Here is a 23,884-nt window from a genome sequence, read left to right as displayed (position 1 = left end):
GACTGAAGGCGGAGATCCTAGCCAGGGCAAGGGTAACAACGGCCTTGAGAGCCCAGAGGTTCCATGAATGGCAGTACTGTGAAGACAAGACACCGTGATCACAACTATTTGACCTAATCCACCTAGCCCGGAAGTGGTTACACCCGGAGGCTCTCAGCTCAGAGAAAATGATGGAGCTCCTGGTACTGGACCACTATATGAGGGGACTACCCTCGGGCCTCTGAGCCTGGGTAGGCCAGAATGACCCCTCCACCTATGATGAACTAGTCACCTTTGTAGAGAGACAACTGGCAGCCCGTGAACTGTTAGAAACCCCGGGAGGTGAAACACGGCGTTTTAGGAAACCAGTCCCAACCCCGAGGCCCCGGATCATCGAGAACTCCAGGAAAGCCATAGCTGGAAGAACAGGCACCAAGGAGCGGCCTGAGGCCCCAAAGGGACCTGGAGGTCCAGGGGGAGAGAGTTGAGGAAGCGAGTCAGAGGGCCCAAGACAGAGGGCAACCTCCGGAATGAGATATCGCTGTTATGAGTGTGGGGAGTTGGGGCATATAGCAGCCCAGTGCCCCAACAGGGGGGAGCCCATGCAATGTAATCTGGGGGATCCCGAGGACCAATGTGGCCTAATCAGCCTGGTGGGGGTTGCGATGGCCCAACATGAGTACACCAGGCCAGTAAAGATGAATGGCATCCAGACCATAGCTTTGGTGGACTCTGGGAGTGCTGTCACATTGGTCTCAGGGAAATTAGTGGGGCAAGACCAACTGAGCCGGGCCAAGAGCACTGGAGTGACATGTGTCCATGGCACAGTAAATTTCTACCCCACAATTCCATTCCGGATTGAGATCCAGGGAAGTACTACCAAGATGACTGCAGGGGTAGTCCCCAAGCTCCCCTACCCAGTCTTAATTGGCAGGGACTTTCCTGGGTTCGAGAGCCTACTCCCCTCCATTGAGTTAGGGAAGGGAAATAAACCCCGAGCAGAATGTGAGGTGCCCATGGATGATCCTACCACAATTTTTGCTGGGTTTTCCCCAGAGTTATTTTCACCCCCTGGGAAGTCCCGGAAATCCAGACGGGAAAGGAGAGCAGACAAAAGATTAGGAACCAGGATCTTGGCAGCAAACCAGAAAACTGCCCTGGTTGGGAGGAAGGCTCGTGGAGACCCAGAGACGGCCCTCAGCACGAGCAGAAGCACCCCAGAAGAAGGAGGGGAACCCAAGTCAATAGAATCAGGCCAGATTGGTCCCGTACGCGAATGTTTTGGGCAGGACCACTATATGCAAACGTGAGGGAGGAGGTAGTAGAAGTAAATGGCGTGCCAGTAGAAGGGAAAACCAAAGGCACAGGGCCATACTATATAATCAAGCAGGATCTGTTGTACCGGGTAGTGCCAATACGGGGGGAAGTAGTAGAACAGCTCTTGGTGCCATGGAAGCACACAAGGGCTGTATTTCTCCCTGTGGTGCTCACATAAACACTTAACACCCCATCCAGTGACCCTTTCTCACATCCTAGACTACCTTTTGAAACTAGAACAGGATGGACTCTCGCTCAGCTCCATCAGAGTACACCTTGCTGCCCTCACCACCTTCCATGATTTGTTAGACGGCTATTCACTCTTTGCTCTCCCCATCATAAAACACTTTCTCACGCGTTTACAAAATCTCTACCCTGAGATTTATCCATTGGCAGCTGCATGGAATCTCAATCTCGTTCTTCACGGTCTTATGAAACCTCCATTTGAGCCCTTAGCTACTCCTCTCTTCTTCACACATCCATGAAGGTAGATTTCTTGGTTGCTATGACATCACAAGGAGAGTAGGGGAAATGAGTGCCCTGATGCCCTCCCTAAACAACCTTTTCTAAAGACAAAGTTACCCTGTGACCACACCCTAAATTTCTCCCTAAGGTGGTGTCCACCTTCCACCTTAACCAACCAATATACTTACCTACATTCTATTCCAAACCTCATGAGACTCCGCATGCGGCATTCTGCATACCCTCGACGTCAGACGAGCAATTGCCTTCTATTTAGACAGGACTAAACCATTTCGTAAGTCCTCGCGACTATTTGTCTCCACTACCGAGAGATCGAAGGGTGCGGCCATCTCTAAGCAACACTTTTCCAAGTGGATCGCTGACTGCATCAGATCCAGTTAGCGCATTCAGAATGCTCAACTGCCCGAAGGCATTAGAACTCATTCTACTCGAGCTATGTCAACATCTGTTGCCTTCCTCCATAACGTACTCATTCCTGATATCTGTAAGGCGGCCATGTGGTCATCTGAACACACATTTATCAAACACTATGCTATCATGCAAGATACCATGGCAGACACTATAGTAGGCCATACAGTACTGTCTACAGTACTCACTGTCGCAACTCCAAGTCCCATCAGCCATAGTGGGTACTGCTTCACATTCACCTGGAGTGGAGCACCCATAGGGACACACATTTAAGTGTGCCTGTACAGTTTTAATTTGATTCCCTTGTGAATATCCATTATGATACAATCTTTAATTACATGATCATATACATTTTTTTCCACTAAATGGTTAAACTTTGGCAAAGTAACAAATGTTTGGGATGGGCTGAATCCACTAAATGTATATAATAATAATAATAATAATAAGTATCTTGTTAGTATGGTGCATTTAGGTGCCACAAGTACTCCTGTTCTTTTTGCGGATACAGACTAACACGGCTGCTACTCTGAAACCTTTAATTCTAAGGTATCTCGAAGAACTTTTCAAACTATGTGGCTACACATGTACTAAACACTATATTCTGTAGTAAGTGTTTGCAAAATCAAAATCCCTTGAAAACACAGTACATCTGAACCTTTTTCTTTCTGAGGCCCCCCCAAATATGCTATAAAAACTTCACGGCCCACCTGTGCCACAACAACTGTTTTTCGGCATATAAAGTTTGGGCCACTATTAAGGGGTAGCAAGCGGGGCAGTTCCCCAGTGCCCTACGCCACAGGGTGGCCAAGTAAACCGTAAAGCCAAGTTTCTCAGGCTTTTGCTTCATCCTAGCATGGCAGGGTTAAGGCTCAGGCTTGGGTTTTCTGTCCTGGGCCCCATAAAGTCTAACAGCAGCCCTGCTTGGCAGGACCCCTGAAACCTGCTTATGGACCCCCAGGGGGTTACGGATCCCTGGTTGAAAACTGCTGAGATAGAAGACAGCAATTAATAGCAATTGTAAGCATTTGGTCCAAAAAACATTGGCAAAAGGGCCTATTTGTGAAAATATAACCACTTCTGACCTTTCTGGGGTTTAAACTTGGGTTTAGGGGCAAAAGTCTTGTGCATTAACCCCACTGTAACTCCCAGGTTTGCTTGGCTGTGATTGCTCCACATTTAAATACCTAGAATAATTTCAGAGTAAGTGTAATGTAGCAGAAACTCTGAATCATTCTTAGATTTTTCTACAATTCTGCTGAATCAAATTGCATTTCATGGTATTCTGATTTAGCATAGCATTCACAGGAAGGGAAAAATAGGAAAATTAAGTCAAATCTATTTTATTATTGGCTCTGTCTCTTATGTGTTTCATCTGATGTTGCAACCAGGCATTATCTAGTTTCAATTAATCCTCCCTTAAAATTACTGCTCAACCATCTAGCAGTAATAAGGATTATGTAATAACTAGCTGTTGATAGATCTTTCCAGTTTGTACTGGATGTTGTCGTGGAATGAGACTATAATTCTAAATGTACATATTACAGAATTTGCTATTCCTTTCTCATATTAATTATTAAAACAAAACGAAGGGATTTCAGAAATGCATCTGGCTTGTGAATTCTTCGCTAGGTGGCATTTGTAAGCTAGCAAAAAAACACAAGTGCAAGTTCTTGTCTTTATCGAGTGAAAGACATTAGGTTTTTACATGCTTGGAGTGAGGGAAGGAAGAGGCTTAAGTACAATTTGATATAAAGTAGGTAAGCCTAACAAGAAATCCTGATTCTCAACTAAAAACTACTCTATATAAATCAGTGGAGTCCTGCCAGGGATGAATTTGGCTTGTTGTCCCTAATAACACCCCCACCCAATTTTATTTTTTTGGCCTCCTTTCTTGTTTCATGATGACTTTAATCTATTTGTCCATGGTTTTTTGTTTAATAATTGCTGGCAAGGTGCTTTTTACATCACAGAAGGTCCTCTTGTCATATGAGGGAAGTTTGTATTTTAGAGCCCAGTGAGTGAGATGATTTATTTGCATGTTGTGAGAAAAAGGCTTACATTTTTTATATTCTTCCATGCAGGCTCAGTTTAATCTTGAGACAGTATTCAGTCATGGTTTATTTATGAGAATAATGGAAGCGCAGTGGGGAAAGTAACTGAAATACTTTCCTCATGGATTGTATTTGTCCATTTGGAAATCTGCCCTAAATGCTCAATTACTGAGGGACAATCTATACTCATTCCCATATTTGCTTTCTACAACCAACTCCCTGTATAACTTTTCATGAGTGATGTACCTGAATACTCGGCTGCTAATATCTAAACTGTATCCTTAAATTTACTCACCTAAATTTGTGTTACTGTTGATTAAGCACTATATGTATCTTATTACTTTAAAAACAAATTTTGTATTTGTGGATAATCTAAGCATTATAGCCATATGTACAGACATTCTTTTCTCAACCTATGTATTATATAATTTTTTAACATTAGCTTTAATAAAAAAATTAAATATGTTTTCAGAACATAAGTTGTGGGTTTTCATGAAGGAACAGTGTAAAATACAACAAATTCTTCTTTTTAAACAACATTAAGGCCTCTGGAAAATGGGTATGGCAAAGCCCCACTAAGAAAACACTGCAGGGTGCAAACATCTAACAAACAAATAAAATGTGATCATATAATACAGTAGCCTTCTCCTAACTTTCACTTACACCCACTATGCTAGTCAATCCCAGTACTGCTGCTTGGATACCAAGAGCCCTTCACAGATTTCCAGGGTTGCAGGAAAATCTGCTGTCAATACGAACAGCATTTCAGCAATGAAAATATATAAAATGGTGTATTATGCTTGGCCTGCACCATTTGTTAATATATCTTAAATGCGTGGTATGCTGAATATACAGAATCAAATTTTAATAGCGATATATTCTGTAAAATATGTTGAAAAAATACCTATTCAGGGTAAAGTTCTAGTTCCAGTGAAATCAATGGTAAAATTCTCATTGACTTCACTGGGGCTAGAATTGCTCCATCATACCTTATGTTACTGTGTGTTTTGAGCAATAATACTCCCATTACCTTCTAGCTCTTTATATATTCTAATTTATTTCATTTAAATATATTTATTAATATTAGGGCTGTCGATTAATCGCAGTTAACTCATGCAATTAATTTTAAAAAGTTAATTGCGATTAAAAAAATTTATCACGTTTAATTGCACAGTTAAACAATAGAATACCAATTGAAATTTAGTAAATGTTTTTGGATGTTTTTCTATATTTTCAAATATATTTATTTCTATTGCAACACAGAATACAAAGTGTATAGTGCTTTATATTATTTTTGATTACAAATATTTGCATTGTAAAAATGATAAACAAAAGAAATAGTATTTTTCAATTCACCTTATACAAGTACTGTAGTGCAATCTCTTTATTGTGAAAGTGCAACTTACAATTGTAGATTTTGTTTGTTTGTTACATAACTGCACTCAAAAACAAAACAGTTTAAAACTTTAGAGCCTACAAATCCACTCAGTCCTACTTCTTGTTCAGCCAATCGTTAAGACAAACAAATTTGTTTACATTTACAGGAGATACTGCTGCCTCCTTCTTATTTACAGTGTCACCTGAAAGTGAGAACGGGCATACACCTGGCACTTTTGTAGCTGGCGTTGCAAGGTATTTTAAGTGCCAGATATGCTAAACATTCATATGCTCCTTCATGCTTCAGCCACCATTCCAGAGGACATGTTTGCATGCTGATGACGCTCGTTAAAAAAATAACGTGTTAATTTAATTTGTGACTGAACTCCTTAGGGGAGAACTGTATGTCTCCTGGTCTGTTTTAACTGCATTCTGCCATATATTTCTCAGATGATGACCCAGCACATGACCAAGCTGGGAGGGGTTGCAAGTGTTTTGAGGATAAGATTAAAATTCAAAATGATTTAGACATACTGGAGAAATGGTCTGAAGTAAACAGGATGAAATTCAATAAGGGAAAATGCAAAGTACTCCACTTAGGAAGGAACAACCAATTGCACACGTAAAAAATGGGATATGACTGCCTAAGAAGGAGTACTGCAGAAAAGGATCTGGGGGTTATAGTTCGTTACAAACTAAGTATGAGTCAACAGTGTAACACTGTTGCAAAAAAAGCAAATATCATTCTGGGATATATCAGCAGGAGTGTTGTAAGCAAGACACGAAAAGTAATTCTTCCAGTTTACTCCGCACTGATTAGCCCTCAACTGTAATACTGTGTCCAATTCTGGGTGCCACACATTAGGAAAGAGGTGGACAAATTGGAGAAAGTGCAGAGGAGCGCAACAAAAATGATTAAAGGTTTAGAAAACATGACAGAGCAGGAACGATTAAAAAAAATGGGTTTGTTTAGTTTGGAGAAGAGAAGGGGGCAGGCGGGACATGATAACAGTTTTCAAGTACATAAAGAGTTGTTACAAGGAGGAGAGTGAAAATATCATATCGTTAACGTCTGATGATAGGACATGAAGCAATGGGCTCGAATTGCAGCAAAGGCAGTTTAGATTGGACATTAGGAAAAGCTTCCTACTTGTCAGGGTGGTGAAAGCACTGGAACAAATTGCCTAGGGAGGTTGTAGAATCTCTGTCTAACTTGTTCTTAAAAACCTCCAATGACGAACACCTGTCAGGGATGGTCTAGTTATTAGTTAATTCTGCCTTGAGTGCAGGGGACTGGATTAGATGACCTACTGAGGTCCCTTCCAGTCCTACACTTCTATGATTCTATGTTTGTTTTAAGAAAACTTTCACAGCAGATTTCACAAAATGCAAAGAATGTACCAATGTGAGATTTCTAAAGATAGCTACAGCACTCGACCCAGGTTTAAGAATTCGGTTTAAGAATCTGAAGTGCTGTCCAAAATCTGAGAGGGACAAGGTGTGGAGCATGCTTTCAGAAGTCTTAAAAGAGCAACAGTCTGATGCAGAAACTACAGTACCTGAACCACCAAAAAAGAAAATCATACTTCTGATGGTGGCATCTGATTCAGATGATGAAAATGAACATGCGTCGGTCTGCACTGCTTTGGATCATTATCGAGCAGCACCTGTCATCAGCATGGACGCATGTCCTCTGGAATGGTGGTTGAAGCATGAAGGGTCATATGAATCTTTAGTGCACCTGGCACATAAATATCTTGCAATGTCGGCTACAGCAGTGCCATATGAACTATTCTCACTTTCAGGTGAAATTGTAAACAAGAAGCGGGCAGCATTATCTCCTGCAAATTGTAACGAAACTTGTTTGCCTGTAGGACTGCGTGGAATTGTAGTCTCTAGTTTTACATTGTTTTATTTTTGAATGCAGTTATTTTTGTACATAATTCTACATCAACTTTCATGATAGAGACAGGGCCACCCTTGGGGGGAGGGGGAGAGTGGGGCAATTTGCCCCGGGCCCTGCAGGGGCCCCCACGAGAATGTATTTCGTGTATTTTCAAATTATTAAAAATTAATTTTTGAATGTATTTCACTGGTTATTTTTTACATTTCCAAATACATGTTACTAGAGTATTGCAACTTTTTTTTATGGAAGGGGCCCCCAAAATTGCTTTGCTCCAGGCCCCCGGAATCCTCTGGGCGGCCCGGTAAAGAGATTGCACTGCAGTACTTGTATTAGGTGAATTGAAAAAATATTTCTTTTGGTTTTTTTACAGAGCAAATATTTGTAATAAAAATAAATATAAAGTGAGCACTGTACACTTTGTATTATGTGTTGTAACTGAAATCAATATATTTGAAAATGTAGAAAATATCCAAAAATATTTAAATAAATGGTATTCTATTATTGTTTAACAGCACAATTAATTTTTTTAATCGCGCGATTAATTGTGGTTAATTTTTTTTAATTGCATGACAGCCCTAATTAATATTAATCTATTTTGACACTATAGCACTGTCAGTTAGGAAGCAGATTCTCTATGTGACATGTAATTGTTATGTTTAATAATGTTTTTGCTATAGATATGATATATTTTCACTGTAGAAGAGATCCCCTTTTCTTCTGCCCTAAAACTCAATAAATGGGTTTTGTGCAGAGATGTCACTGGGGGTGGGATGGATATAATTTATCCCCCAATTCATGGGTAGAATGCAGTATGTCTCTGCAGCCCCTCCAAGACCATTATTTCAACTATGAATTTTGTGTTCTCTTTCTGCTCTCTGCTGGGTTAGTCTCCCTGTGATCATGATGTATGTGGGAACTGCTTTCTGATCTCTGCAAGCTGGGTAGGTCAACCTGCTTGCTCTCTTACTGATGTTGTTTTGCCCTTGTGTTCCATGCACTCCCATACCTGTGACTTACTACCATCCTATTTTCCATAAGTTATTTTACTGATGAAAATAAAACACACTTTGTGGATTTTATGACCTCTGACTCCTGCCCTTCTCACCCAGTGACTTACCCAATTTCTCCCCTTGACTATGCCTCTTAACTTCCCCAGCTATTATCTATCTTAGAATGCTGTAATGAATTCACCACACAGTGTCTGATTCAAAGTCCATTGTAGTCAATGAATGATTCTCATTGACATCAGTGAGCTTTGGATCGGGCCCACAATGTTGATTTGCTGCTTTAAGTAATTCATGCCATATACTGCTGCTTTTTATTATTTAACTCTGTAAGGTAAATTTTAGAGATGCAGTTACTAGTTAGTCATATTTTGTACTTATAACACCCTTTTCGTGATGGGGAAGTCCTGATTGTTCCAGAAGGAGGAAGTGCTCTTGGGATGAGGGGGGAAGAGAGAGAGGGAGAGCGACAGGGTATGTGTGTCTGGAGCTGCAGACGGGCTGCAGCAAGTAGGCCCTCACAGTGTGAAGCATTCAAGAACCTGCCTGAAGCCTAGGAGGGACAGAGCAGCTGATCGGGGACACCCCAGGACAGGAGGCAGGAGGAGCACTGTGCCAGGGAGGAATCAACCAAGAAGGACAAACTGGAGCTGGACCCAGTATCACTTCTTCTTGGAGCCATATGGGGCTGTGAGTACTGTGGCTTGTGGCTCGTGACTTTGCATTTGGAATAAGGAGCGAGGCTGTTAGCTAGTTAAGTGGGGAGGTTGTCGCTCTGTGTGGCTTTGCCGAGAATGGCAGAAGAGGGCACTGGAGGGGTCTGTTGGGGAAAGTTCACTGGCACCAAAGATGACCAGGATTACCCAAGACTCACCACTGGACTGGAACTTTGCCCAGGACTCCTGAACTCTGTGTGCAGACACATTGTTCCGTGTCTGCCCAGCCACTTGTTTTTTTGTGCCTTGTGTTGAATGCAACCCTGTTTTACTGCTCCCTTTATTTCTCCTGTTGTTTTTTCTCCACTCATGCCTCTATAAATAAATATTTCCCTTTCCTATATTCATTGGACTCTTCTGGTGTGTGTGTTCACTTTGGAACTGGTGGCCCTGGGGTGGAAGAGACTTTCCCTGCTGCATTCCTGCATGCGCCTTCTCTTGGCTGGAGCTGCCTACAGAGCGGACTCCATCTTGGCCACGATGGTGCTAAAGCTACACTTGGTGACCTGTATGGGACTTGCAGTAGCAGTACACACATGCACACCTACATTGTACACCCTGGGTGCTCCTTCACAGAGCAAAGAAACACCTGAGTGACTTTCTTCACAGCAAATAAATAAATAAATGGAGAGGGGATTACTAGAAGACCTGTCTGAGGGGCATGAATCTCAGTAACCAAGGCTGTGCAGGTGGCAGGATTCCCAGAAGCGATGGAAACAAATGAAATTGAGGAGAGCCTGGGGAGAGTGAAGGTCCATACCTGTATTTACAGCCACAAAGTGAAGAGCATGGTGTCACTATGTACTCACTCCAAGAAAGCAAATCTTGATAAGGTGCCCAAAGAGGTGCAAGTAGGAGGTGACTTCTAGACAATTCTGGGGCGAGAGTGGTCCCCAACTAGTGTGCCTGTGTCGCTTGAAGTGGATTCATTAGCGCAGAAATGGATGGTGGATGAGAAGCGGACACAAGAGGAATTAATTTTGGCATTAGGAGGGGCTTCAACACCTGCAACAACCAGCCTGGTGGAGTGGGCCAAAGAGCGGGGGAACATCCTCAAAGATGCGTTGAAGCCGGCATATGAAAGTGCACCATACAAGCGGTTACGTTCTTTTCCGGGGTGTCACCCAGACCCTCTCGGGAGGATGATTATGGATTTTGCGATGCCCCTTGTCTAAAAGTGGGAATGCTCTGATGCTGAGAAGTGGAAATGTGTGCTCGAGAGTCTGAGGGGAGCTGCCATGCAGATTGTCCGAGCCCTGAAAGACTCCCAACCAGCTGCAATGGTGCAAGACTATTTAGCCACTCCTGAAAGTGTCTACGGCGCTATTGGTAGCCGTGAAGACCTGTATTATTTCTGCCATGCCTATCAGGAGCCGCATGAACGGTGTCAGATTTCATCAGGAGGCTAGAGGATTTGCTATAGCAGGTAGTGCAGAAGGAAGGAATCGTCACCAAGTGCATCGATTCTGCTAGGTTGGACCAGATCCTTGGGGGCACTCGACAAGACGGGTTGATGTTGTGGCAACTGCAGCTGAGGGAGCGGGCCCAAACCCCACCCCCATTCCACGATCTCATTCAAAAGATACAGGAAGAGAATGAGCAATTGTTGCAAGTGGACACAGTGGTGCAGCCAAAGAAGACAGGGAGTTACACTACCACAGTGCTTGGAGAGACCGAAGAGGCCCCATCAGTGGCAGTGGTGCTAAGAGATTTGACCTGAGAAGTGGCAATGTTGAAGGCTCAGGGACATACTGTGCCCTCTGCAAGAGGGGAAAGTAGCAGGAGGGGTGATAGCCTGCAAGGTTTCTTTTACAACTGTGGGAGAGATGGGCACTATGCCGTTGACTGCCAAAACAAAACAGACCATGTAAGGGTATCTCAGAGATTGCAGCAAACTATTAGGGAGCTTCAGGGAAATGCCCAAGGGGGACTTGGGGAAGGAGCAACCCAAGACCCTGAAATTTCAAGGCTCCCCAACAAGAACCACGAGCAGAGGTTACCCAGATGGGCTGGTGGGACCCCAGGGTGTAGTACCTGTTTGTATAGAAGGACAGTTGTGTGAGGCATTGCTGGACTGCGTCTCACAAGTCCCCATACTTTATGTATCTTACTACGGAGAACACCTGCAGCATTTACCCTTGCATCCCCTATCCGGCCTGACAGTCTGGGGAATTGGCTGTGATTTGTGGGCGGCGGGTATAATAGGGAGGGGAGGCGCTGCCTCCCTTGGTGCTGCTGCAGCCGCCGGACCCCCAGTTCAGGGTTTGGTGGTGAAGTTTTTGCTTCATTATGCCCCATGTACATACTGCCTCCTCAGCCGCCCTGGAATCTGCATGGGGCATATCAAAAGTGTCTTCTAACACATGTTTTCCCCTGGATGGGTTGGGTCCAGGGAGGGGAGGCAGCTGGCCCGGGGCTCCTCTGGGCATGGGGGATGGCACTTGGGGCTTCGGCCATCCCGGGGCCCCTCCGGTTAGGGCGGGGGCGGGCTTGTGGTTTTGGCCGTGGAGGCGGTGGGGAGGGGCAGGAGGTGTAAGGGCCCCGGCCGTGGGGTGGGTGTGGGGGGTAGAGGCGGGAGGTAGCCTCCCCAAAGAGGGTCTCTACCCGCCGCCATCTGTGACTCCTGCCCTTATCACAAATATATCCTGTTGAATGTCCAGTTTTAAAGGACATTGCAGGGGTAACTGAGGAAATAGAAACAGTGGTGCTGGTCTGCCCAGATCCAGAGGGAAGAGAGTATTCACCTTTAATCATTGGGACAAATGCAAACCTGTTCCAGAAATTGGCGCGGAAGTGCCATGAGATTGTCCGGAACAACTATCTGCAGGAGCTGCCAATGCACTTTTTATGTAAAGCCACATACCAGCGAGTAAGGGGCCTCCCATCTCAACAGATCAAGGCTAGACCTTTTGGGAGGGATGGTTTCCAGTTTGGGGATTCCCCCATTCCTGCTGAGTGGAAGGACCGCCTGTGTGAGAAGTTAGTGAAAAGGAAGGCTCTTTTCTCTATGCACAAGTGGGATGTTGGGTGTACTCATGATGTGCAGCACTATATCTGAATGCAGGATGGTCGGCCTTTTTGAGACAAGTAACCCCCGCTGATATCGAAGATGTGAGGCAGCACCTACAGGAACTGGCTCAAGCAGGTGTCATTGGGGAATCCAGGAACCCCTATGCATCACCGATCATTTTAGTACAAAAGAGAAGTGGCAAGGTGCACATGTGGAAAAACTATCGCACCCTGAACCTGCAGATGTTCCCCGACCAATACACAATGTCCTGGGTGGATGATGCCATGGATAGCCTGAACTTCAGCTCTGTCCTTGATCTCCACAGTGGATACTATGAAGTCCCAGAGGAATGGGAGAAGACAGTGTTCATCTGCCCCTTGGGGTTTTACCAACTTAATCACATGCCCCAGAGAGTGTCTGGGGCTCTGGCCATGTTTCAGCGATTCATGGAGTGGGTGGTACTGAATATGTACCTGTTAGAGTGTCTGGTGTATCTGGATGACATAATGGTGTTCGGGCGCACGTTAGAAGAAAATAAGACTCGGCAGTGCAAAGTCCTGGATCGTTTGGAAGATGCTGGCCTCAAGTTATTCTTAGACAAGTGCATCTTCTGCCAGACATCTGTGCAGTATGTGGGACACATAGTGTCTGTATATGGTATAGCTATGGACCCAGAGAAGGTGAAGGCGGTAATCATCTGGCCGAGGCCATGACTCTCAAGGAATTAGTTATTTCTGGGATTCTGTGGATATTACTGCAGGTCCATAAAGAACTTTTTGCACATTTTTCGGAAACTGCATCTTGGCCACAATGGCGCTAAAGTTGCATACTACTAAGGACTGAACCCTGCTTCCCCTACCTAGAGCAGAGCAAACTGAGATACTCCCTCCAAACATAATTATGTATGTCAGTATTGTGTACATAATTCAACTTTAGGGCTAAATTCTCTTTTTCTTACTCATGCAAATAGTCCCCTCTAGGGGACTTCAGTAGGGCTTGGTCCTACGTTTTTATTATTTCAAGTGTGTTGCACTTTTTAAAAATTGATTTCTGAGACAGCTTATAGAGCAAATCGCTGCTGAGCGTGGGTAAAGGAGCCAAAATTTGGTACTTATATACATTAAACTCAATGTCTTATGTGTTTGGATAGCATGTAGCATAATGGGCTTTTGGGTGCTACTGCAATATAAAGAAATAAAAGTACACTGATCTTCATTGAAATGCAAAGTGAGCAAGGCAGACCTTTATCGAAACAATATTATAATAATCAAGAGAATGGTGAAGAGCCTCAAAGAAATATTGGCCATTCCCCATAATTTATACTTGCAGATGCTAAAACTAGTTGTTGAACAAATGTATAATGGCTATTTTAGGATTACTGCCTGTCAATATCTGGCTACAGATGGCACCATGAATCATAGCTGGAAGAAGGAAAATGTTAGACACTAAGGTATTGTTGCTAAGAGATTTTTGTACACAGTATGCTAACATGTGCTGGCAAATTTGGGAACAGCAGCAGTATGCTTTTTGAGAAGAAATTTTCAGTGGTGAAGAAATTATCTTAAAAGGACTATTTAAAGGAAGATATCATTATTATGCCCTCTATTACCAAGAAACGAAGATGAAATTTTGATCTAAGCAGATAGCATCCAAAAGGTAAATGTATCCCCACAATCCAATGGAACAAGGCAGAGCAGAGAACAGAGATAGAAAAGTAGAAGTTAAAAAAAAAAAGACTTTTTTTTTTTAAAGTATGCTTCTAGAAGAGATCAAAGGGGACAATGGTCATTCATAATTTGCCATCTGCTGGGTGATAGGAATATTAGTATAAAGTTAAATGCTTTTCAAATATATATTTTGTTTGTATTACTTTATATAATTAGATTTTTTCCTGATAATACAAGCTGTTTGATACTGAAAATGCTAAGTAGAATTTTCTAGTTATGCTCTTTAGTAACATTACTGGTAAAGTGGTTCTGCAAAAACTGCCAGCTCTTTAACTGCCCTGGTGCAGAAATTAAAAATACATTAGGGTTATTGCTGTATTTAATGTAAATATCTATCAACTGCTGTATAGAAGAGAAAAATGGAATGGCAAAGTAGTGAAACTCTAGATACTTCTTGTTCTGATGAGTTTTGTTAAAACTTACAAATGGTGGCATACCTGAAATAATTTGCAAAAACTTCAATTTCTTTTAAATCAATAATATATTTTAGAAAAAAAAAACTCATTGGGATTCTGACATCCTGGACCAGGAAACATAGGTTTTCAACGTGAACCACAAAATGGTAATGCACAAGTGATGTATACAAAATATTATAACGCTACAGGTTTCCCTTTGCCCGTATTTTTCTAGTTAGATGTGTTAGACCTTGACTCAACAATTGATTACTTTGTATAGAAAGTCTTGGAGTTGCTTTCCGTGCATACATTTTCAAGGGAAATATATGTAAATCTATTTGAACCATATGTATCTTATAACAATGCCAATGAACGATGCTATGAGAATATGTAACAGAGGCACTAGAAAACTAAACATTTTCAGTGTATTCTACACCACTTTTCTTTAGCAATTTACATTTTAAATCTGTATTTTACTAAGTTGCAAGCTAAAAGCCAAGTCACAAATGCAATAAGTACATTTACAAAATGCTATACCTTTTGATTACACCCTTTGATTTCTGAAAGTGAATAGTAAAATACCGAATCTAAAAGTTCCCTGGTATATATTTTTAAGCTATATAGCTATAATATTTGCACTGAGCTTACAAACTGATTTAGAAAGAGATTTAAGCTTTCCCTGTATTTATTCCTATGTCCTTAAGCTTAATTGAAAAATCCTAAGTGCAATTTGTGCTTTTCTGCCTAGTATTGTAGCTGTCAAATTGTCATATTTCACTAAGATGTTACAAAAGAATATATTTCCTAAAGGAATTGAGCCCCAGATCTATTTTTGTTTTTATTTAATAAATAAACATATTAACATAAAAGATTTCTGAAGTTGCATGAGAGTCCAGTAGTACCTAGTAAATACTTTTTTGTCTTGCATCAACTGAAGAGAAATTAGGAAGGAAAACTGCTTCCCATCTGTACCACTGAAATCAGTTTAAGGTCTGTTTTTTTACATAAGAGGAGATCAGGTAATGGATATAACTTAGCAGTTCACAACATTTTCCTGTGTCTGTGCTGCATGCTCCTGTTTCCTCCCATTTAACAAGGACATCATGGAATCAGACCATAACCACATGGCAGACACCTGCCTTGACACCGCCTACATCTCTCAGGACAGATAAAAGAGAGCGAGTGCCTTCTAAGGAAGCAAAATTCTTTTATATGCACCATGACCCCATCATCCCTTGTAGTTGTGGTGAATGACAGAAAAGACAGTATAGGTCCACACTGACAGACAATGAGTCAAAGAGACTATATTTATTTGGCTGAAAAACCTGTTCCTCTGCAAGCCTACAGTTCAACAAGGCCTATTATCAGGCCATACTGAATAGATATGACCTTTGCATACACGGGAAGACTGTCAGCAAAGGCCAGCAGTTTTTCAATGACACTCGGAAGGACTTCACACCACTGGTTCCTGAGGGTCAGCTTATAGCCAGGACAAGTCTCCAAACAGCTTTGAATGTGCCAGATATGGCTGCCAGATCAATAGCAATGGCTAACGTTATGTGCTGGGCCTCATGGCTTCAGAGATTGGGCTTCCCCAGAGAAATACAAACCACGGCAGAAGATCTGCCCTTTGAAGAAGTTGAATTATTCAGCTCTAAAACCAACAAGGACCTCCACAAGCTGAAGGACTCACGAGCCACCTTGCATTCCCTCAGACTCTACACACCAGCCCTAAGAGGAAGCAAATGAAACAGCAATACCCCTTTATTCAGCCATACATCTATCACCAGAAGTTTTCAGAACAACCCAGAAAACTACAGCACTTCCACAACAGGAGATAGCCTACCACTACACGTCAAACCTCCAAGTCTTCACTGTCCCAGAAACATTTAATTTTGATGGGACAGTTGAAATATATGTCCTATATCCAGTGACTCTGGAAATCAACAACCTCCAATTTGGGAATTGCTTAGCTCGTTTCAGGCCCGCATGGTCCCTTATCATCATCAACCAATGGACCATGGATATGATTATACATGATTATTCCATCCAATTTTCTACAGTGCTTATTCCCAACTCCTCTTCCCTGTCCCTTTTTATGAGGATCTATAATGTCAAGAAGTCCTCATGCTTCTCTCAGAGTAATAGAGGAAGTCCCTGCATCTTACAGCGGGAAAATATACCACAATTCTACAAGTCCTTTTATTTAATATCCGGACAGTCCATCCAAATCATGATTGACAACACAACTAGATATTTTACATCAACAAGCAGGATAGGACCAATTCCTCTCCTCTTTGCCAGGAGACTGTCAGATTCTGGAATTAGTATGTCAACCATCAAATACCTAGTGCCAATACACTTATATAGACTGGACTGGACTAGCAGACAATCTCAGCAGGCACTTTCTCCCAAACCATGAGTGGAGTATCAACCACAAATGTCAGAGATTCTACTCAAGTGGGAGAAGTCTGCCGTCCATAATGAATGCATTTCTGGCTCTGTGGTCAGGAAGTCTGATGTAAATTTAGCTTACAGCCCCATTAATTCACAGAGTGTTCCACAAACTTAAACAAAACTCAACCAAACTAATCATTATAGCTGCAGCATGGCCCAGACAGTTCTGATTCACAGATCTGTTGAATCTGTCAGTATTCCAGCCGAGGACACTACCTCTGCTTCCAGAGCTACTGTCGCAGAACCAAGGACTGATCCAATGCCCAAATCTGGCATTCCTGAACTTCACTGCATGGAGGCTCAATGGATGTCATCAGTAGAACAGCCCTGCTTTTCCCCAATTAGGGAGTGTGATGATCTTTGCTCAGGGGGGTGTTGCTTGGTGGTCAGGGCTTAGACCCTTTGACATGCGGGGTGGAGTGGGGGGCTTTCGTAGGGAAGCCTGGGCTCTCCCACTCCACTAGACTCAGGCCCAGAGCTCTGTGAGGGTGACACAAAGGTCTGACATCCAGAAGCACCTTAAGGCTGCCCTCCTTGGGCTGCATCCTACCACCCTACTATTGTCTAAAGTTCTCAGCCTACCACAGGAGGCTGTGAAGGAGGTCAGCTCACCATCTGGCACTTCTTCACAGCCAGGGATGGCATGGAAGTGTTCTCCATCTTGGGGCAGCAGCTGCCTCCTCTCATGCCTTGGTCCTCTGGCAGGTCGGTTCCAAATCTCTCCCCTTCAAGAGTAGTCCATTACCCAGGGAATCAACACAAATAAACTGGGTTGTACGTGAGAAAGGGAAATACCTCCTACTCTGGGTATAACAGAAGCACATGCTCCCTTCCCTCAGGGAGGGACCTTATGCAGCTGTTGAGGGAGATATCATGCCTCCCCCCAGCCTTTTTCTCAGCAGCTGCATGGTAGAGGTCCTTTCCCTTCACTATTCTCCTCCCTTTTAACTCCTCCAGTCTGTGCATCTCTTGTATGTGTGGTGGGGTGGGTCTGGTTGAGCCCAGAGCAGCTCCTTAACCCCTTGTTTTCCCGTGTGAGCTTTGTATACCCCATCACAGGGAGGATATGATAAACAGTAGGAAAGACTCAGCAAGACAAACTTACCTGTCAAAATGGATGAGCTTCTCTTATTGGTTCAAATGGAAGTCATTGATCCCTCTTTTCTCTTCAATCCCATGGATTCTTGGCAACTCACTAGAACTCAGAATCAGTCTGTCAGCTTGTCAGGTCAAAGTGCACCGGGCAGTAATCTCAGCTCAGGACTTGCCAGTGGAGGATCATATGGTCTTTGTTTACCTCATGATGAATAGATTCTTGAAAATATCCCCCCATCAGAGAACAGAGTCCCCCATGGGACTTGAACCTAGTGCCCACAACCCTCATCGGGCCACCCTTCGAGCCCATGGCCTCCTCTTCCATACTGCACCTCCTCTTCCATACTGCCAATGAAAATGGTGGTTTTGGTAGCTATGACCTTGACCAGAAGAACATGAGAGATTCAATCGCTAATAATGGCTGAACAACCATATATAAGGTATCAGTGAGAACACATCTTAAGTTCCTTCCAAAGGCAGTCATAGAATTCCACCTTAATCAACCAATACATCTACCAATATTTTTTCCAAAACATCATACATCCAAATCTGAGGCAATGTTACATACTTTGGATGTAAAGAGAGCCTTGACCTACCAGCACAAAACCTTTCAGAACATTGCTGAGGTTGTTTGTCTCTAGTGCAGAAAGAATGAAAGAATGAAAGGCTCTGATGTTTCAGTGCAAAGATTATTCAATTAGATTTCTGACTGCATTAAAACATGTTATGAGGTGGCAAAGGTGACCCACAAGCCACAATTAGGATACACTATACCAGAGTGCAACTGACATCAGCAGAAACACTCAGGCTATGTCTACATTTAAAATGCTACATCTTCAAGATGTAGTGTCCATATGCATATTCCACCAACTTGCCCTTCCATCCCCCTTGCCTCAGAGTTCTTCTCTAAAGGGTTCTGTGGTGAGAAGGAACTGAATGGCGGCAGGCATCGCTTGCTCTTTTATATCCTCGCAGCAGAGTATGAGGACTGAAGAGCGCATGCGCGCCCTATTGGTATTTCTGGGCAAAAAGACTTTGATCTTTGATGCATACCATCAGTGGAATGTGCATATGGACAACACATTTCAAAGTCCTGTTATTATACACAATAAGTGACTTTCCTTTCCCTCTTCTGCTTCTTGGTTTCAGGTCAAAAAGCAGACTCTTTTTACAGTCTCATTCTGTCTGGAGTCACAGAACTCATTAAACACCTTTAGCAGCTGTTCCAGTGTTTCAGAAATTATTTCTGGCAACAGTGTCTCACTCACTTCTCATCCTTTCCCCCTCAATGAGATAGTAAAAAAGCTTTAGATTCATTTTCTCATCTTCATCCTCCATAGTCAACTCTGTATACAGACTCAGTTCTTGCTTCCATGCTTGTGCAAGGTTCTTTGTCTGGAAATCCAGCTTTCCTGGTGAATTAAGTTTATGTTCAGGATTTGCCTGTGTAGTGATGCAGAGCGGCCTCTTTCCGAGCCTGAGACGGAGGGACCACTACACTCTCTCTGGTGGGCGGAACCAAGCCAACCCTGCCCCCCCCCCACGCAGGAAGCAGAGGGGAGGGACAGGAAGTATATGAGTCGGGACCTTCAACTCAGTTGGGCTGGAGCCAGTGAAGGAAGCAGATGTGTCTAGCCTCCTGCAGGACTCTGGACCAGATCCTGAGCCATGTGGCACCCTGCCCCTGCAGGAGACTGAGAGTGGGGAAGAGGTGCTGGGACTGCCATCCGCCACATATCCCATGGAGACTGAGGACCTGCAGACTATGGAGCCACACCAATAGACTATGGTAGGAAGTAGCCAAGGGGTTGTGCTGTTGCAATTCGAGTCAGCATGTTTTGGCAGGATCCCCACCACTGTCAGGGCCCTGGGCTGGGACCCGGTGAAGTAGAGTGGGCCTAGGTCTCCCTGCTGCCAACTCGAACCATGAGGTGTTATGCTACTCACCCTGGGCCTGAAGGTCTGTGCCTTGTTTGTGGCTTGCCCCCGCCAGAAGGCTGCAATCCCCTAGACTGTGTTTACTGCCTGCCTTAACCAGAAGGCTCAGGTGAAAGTCTTCTTGTTGCTCTCTCCCCCCAGGGAATCAGAGCCTAGACTGTGTTTACTGTCTGCCCTAGCCAGGAGTCTTGGGCTGGGGACCGCTAATTAGCTTTGGTTTATTGCCTGATGCAGCAAGTTAGAATGGCCTCCCTCCGAGCCTGAGACGGAGGGATTACTACAGCTTGCAAGGCAGTTTCTCAAAGTATCTTGTGGTCATAGTATCTTTAAGTCCCAGGTTCTTACCATCTCTTACTCTTGGTTTTGTCTGAAGTTGTGAGGGAAGTTTGATCTTCTTCTGAAACATCATGGTTGGCTATAGCTGCAGATATTGGATGGAGATGGCCAGGGCTCTGAGATGACATCAAGCATAATCTTTCTCTGATGCTTGCCTGGCTGGTTCTTGCTCACATGTTCAAGGTCTTGCTGATCATGATATATGGGGTTGAGAAGGAATTTTTCTCCATGTCAGATGGGCAGTGACCTTGGGTGTTTTCATCTTCCTCTGCAATATGTAGATACAGGTCAATTGCCAGGATTATCTGGGTATATCTCAGTTTATCATTTCCCTGCCTTTGCAAGGGGTGCAGACACTTGTGCACCTTGGTCCCTCCTATTCTCTGCCTGTGGCACATAATAGTCTAGTCTTCTGTGGGTTGTAATGTGGTGGATCCTCAGGGGCGGATGTGGTTCCCAGGAGGCCAAGTCTCTTCTACATGAGTGCCTTTGTGCCTCTTTACTGGCTCTGGCCCCTTGGTGCTGCCACCCCTCTCCCCCCACCACTCCCCCAAAATCCCTGGCAGTGTGGTTTCATTGGAGCTGTGCTAATAGAGTCCAGCCCTTCCCCCTCCATGGTAGCCTAGCAAAAAGCTTCTTAGAAAAGATAACATATTTCAGTTGTATTATTATCTTCTCCAGGGTTTCTCCATGGGGCTTGGGAAGGAGGATGATGTGCATCCAAATGGACTCTACCTGCTTCTTCCTCTTCCTATCCAGTCTCCACCAACTTTTATCAGTATGAGCTCCAGACTTACAAAGAAGCCTTTGTGGGATTCAGAGCGGGAAATGGTACTATGGAAGCAGCTCCTTGCAGTAGGAAAAATCTCAATGTGCAGAGTCCCTCTGTGCATGGATCTCAAGGGTACAATGAGGCTATTGTAGGGGTGGCCAAACTTATTGACACTCTGAGCTGCATATGACAATCTTCAGAAGTTCAAGAGCCGGGGCATACCTGCTGGGGGCTTCAGCCCTGCGGGAGGCATCTGGCAGGGCTCAGGGCTTCAGCCTTGTGGGAGGTTCCTGACAGGGCTTGGGGCTTCAGCCCTGCTCCTGCTGAAACCCCGAGCCCTGGCAGGTGTGCCCTGCAGGACAGAAGCCCCGAGACCCCCCTCCCCACTAGACAGAAGCCTTGAGGACACACACACACCCCGATGGGCAGAAGCCCCTACCCACCACCCGCTGCAAGGCCGAGGTTCCAAGCTCCCCGCCAAGTCTAGTAGGTGGAGAATGGGGAGGACAGGTGAGCCGTATTTTAATGGTAAAAGAGCTACATGTGGCTCACGAGCAACAGTTTGGCCATCCCTGGGCTATTGCATTGAGTAAGGGTGGTTACAAACGGTAGAAGCAGCAGCACCAGCAAAACAGCTCTGTATTCATACCCAGGAGCAACATTTTTGAATTTGTTGCTTCTTCCTGGATGCTCCTTTCAACTTCTAAGACTCTCTGGCCTTGGCTACACTGGCAATTCACAGCGCTGCACTTGCTGCGCTCAGGGGTGTGAAAAAACAACCCCCTGAGCGCAGCGAGTGCAGCGCTGTAAAGCACCAGTGTAATCAGCGCCTGCAGCGCTGCATGCTCGCTTGCTCGCAGTGCTGCAAGCTATTCCCCTCAGAGAGGTGGAGTACTTGCAGCGCTGCGAGAGAGCTCTCGCAGCGCTGGCGGCGTGACTACACTCGCGCTTCACAGCACGGCAGTGCTGTGAATCCGCGAGTGTAGCCAAGGCCTCTGTGTCTTAACCCTTCTCAGACTAATCAAAACCCTTTAAAGTCACGTGCTGAGTTATCACGTCATTACCATCTACATCAACTAGCCAAGTGTCCGTTAAAATCATTCCCTTCCTCCCAAAATCCAGTTGGAATTGCTTGGCATTAGAAATAGTAAGACATTTTAACCAGTTATGTTTGAAAGGGACCTGCCTCTGAGACAATAAGTGAGAAAATAGGGTCACTGTAACAAGCTTTATTTCTAACAAAACACATCAAGAATCCAGTCTGATCACACTCTTGCTTCATATACTTTGACAGTTACAATCAGCTAAATTCTCCCCTCAGGTGCCTTAAGCAAAGAATCATTAACCCAAAGGCTTGGTGCATCAGGATGCCAGCAGTGGCTTGCAGCATGTATCTCAAATATGATCTATTTCAATGATTCCATACTTTTAACTCTCTTTTTAGAGAAAAATTGTATGGCTAGAACATCACAGAAATAGAAGCCTCCATCTGTGTGGATTAACCCTGTGATGGGTTGGATCACAGAAACCCCCTGGGGGCTGCCAACAGATGTGCCAAAACTACTTCTGCCCCTGATTTCCCTGCCAGCTTGGGACTCCAGCACCCTGTCTTGTTGAGCCAGACACGCCAGTCTGCTCCAACACAGACCCAGGGTCTGAACCACGTGCCCCAAAGTTGCAGACTTTAACTGAAAGCAGCTTAAGAAGTGTTCTTTAACACTTAGATGCCGAGCTCCCAATGGAGTCCAAACCCCAAATAAATCTGTTTGACCCTGTATAAAGCTTATACAGGGTAAACTCATAAATTGTTCGCCTTCTATAACACTGATAGAGAGAGATGCACAGCTGTTTTCCCCCCCCCCCAGATATTAATACATACTCTAGGTTAATTAATAAGTAAGTGATTTTATTAAATACCAAAGTAGGATTTAAGTGGTTTCAAGTAGTAACAGACAGAACAAAGTGAATTACCAAGTAAAATAAAATAAAACATGCAAGTCTAAGCCTAATACAGTAATAAAACTGAATACAGATACAGTCTCAACCTCAGATGTTTCATAAATTTCTTTCACAGACTAGACACCTTCCTAGTCTGGGCACAATCCTTTCCCCTGGTACAGCCCTTGTTCCAGCTCAGGTGATAGCTAGGGGGTTTCTCATGATTGCAGCCACCTTTGTGCTGTTCCACCCACTTATATATCTTTTGCATAAGGCGGGAATCCTTTGTCCCTCTGGGTTCCCACCTCTCCTTATCAATGTAAAAGCACCTGGTTAAAGATGGATTCCAGTTCAGGTGACATGATCATGTCACTGTAAGATCCCAAGCTTTTATTCCTCCTAGCCTGACTCACAGGAAGGCCTGCCTGCAAACAGAGCCATCCACAGTCAATTGTCCTGGTTGATGGGAGCCATCAAGATTCCAAACCACCATTAATGGCCCACCCTTTGCATAATTACAATAGGCCCTCAAAGTTATATTTCATATTTCTAGTTTCAGATACAAGAGTGATACATTTATACAAATAGGATGACCACACTCAGTAGATTATAAACTTTGTAATGATACCTTACAAGAGACCTTTTGCATGAAGCATATTCCAGTTATATTAGCATATTTTCATGAAATCATATAGAGTGCAACGTCACAAACCCCTCATTCTTTTTACAGTTTAAGACTCCCCTCTTTCACTGTTGGTAGTCCCACTGTGAGTAATCCCACTGAAGTTAGAATGCAAAATTAAGTGCACACATAGATTGTGGCCTATATTTTTATTATGTTTATTGATGAAAATTTTTAAAAAGTGAGGGCTTGCCTGCATGGGGACTTTGGGCAAGGCAAGCCAGCGTGTGAATGCACAGCACACTCTGGTGGAGTGGAGGAAAAATAATTCACTTTGGATACTATGCTGCTCA

General features: G+C 43.9%; 1 protein-coding gene across 10 annotated transcripts in view; it reads left to right on the top strand.

Annotated features, from left to right (window-relative positions):
- SHANK2 (SH3 and multiple ankyrin repeat domains 2) overlaps positions 1-23,884 on the top strand; it is a 640,917-nt gene that overhangs the window by 167,255 nt on the left and 449,778 nt on the right. Inside the window, exon 1 of one of the 10 annotated variants that reach the window (XM_065592638.1) lies at positions 13,891-13,907. The exons of the other annotated variants lie outside the window; for them this stretch is intronic. The gene's annotated coding sequence lies outside the window, so the exon portion shown is untranslated. Of the gene's footprint in view, positions 1-13,890; positions 13,908-23,884 lie in introns of those variants that run through there. 10 annotated transcript variants of the gene reach the window in all.

Source organism: Chrysemys picta, chromosome 4 (assembly GCF_011386835.1).
Source record: "Chrysemys picta bellii isolate R12L10 chromosome 4, ASM1138683v2, whole genome shotgun sequence".
Taxonomy (NCBI): Eukaryota; Metazoa; Chordata; order Testudines; family Emydidae; genus Chrysemys; species Chrysemys picta.
This window is presented reverse-complemented; position numbering and strand designations above follow the sequence as displayed.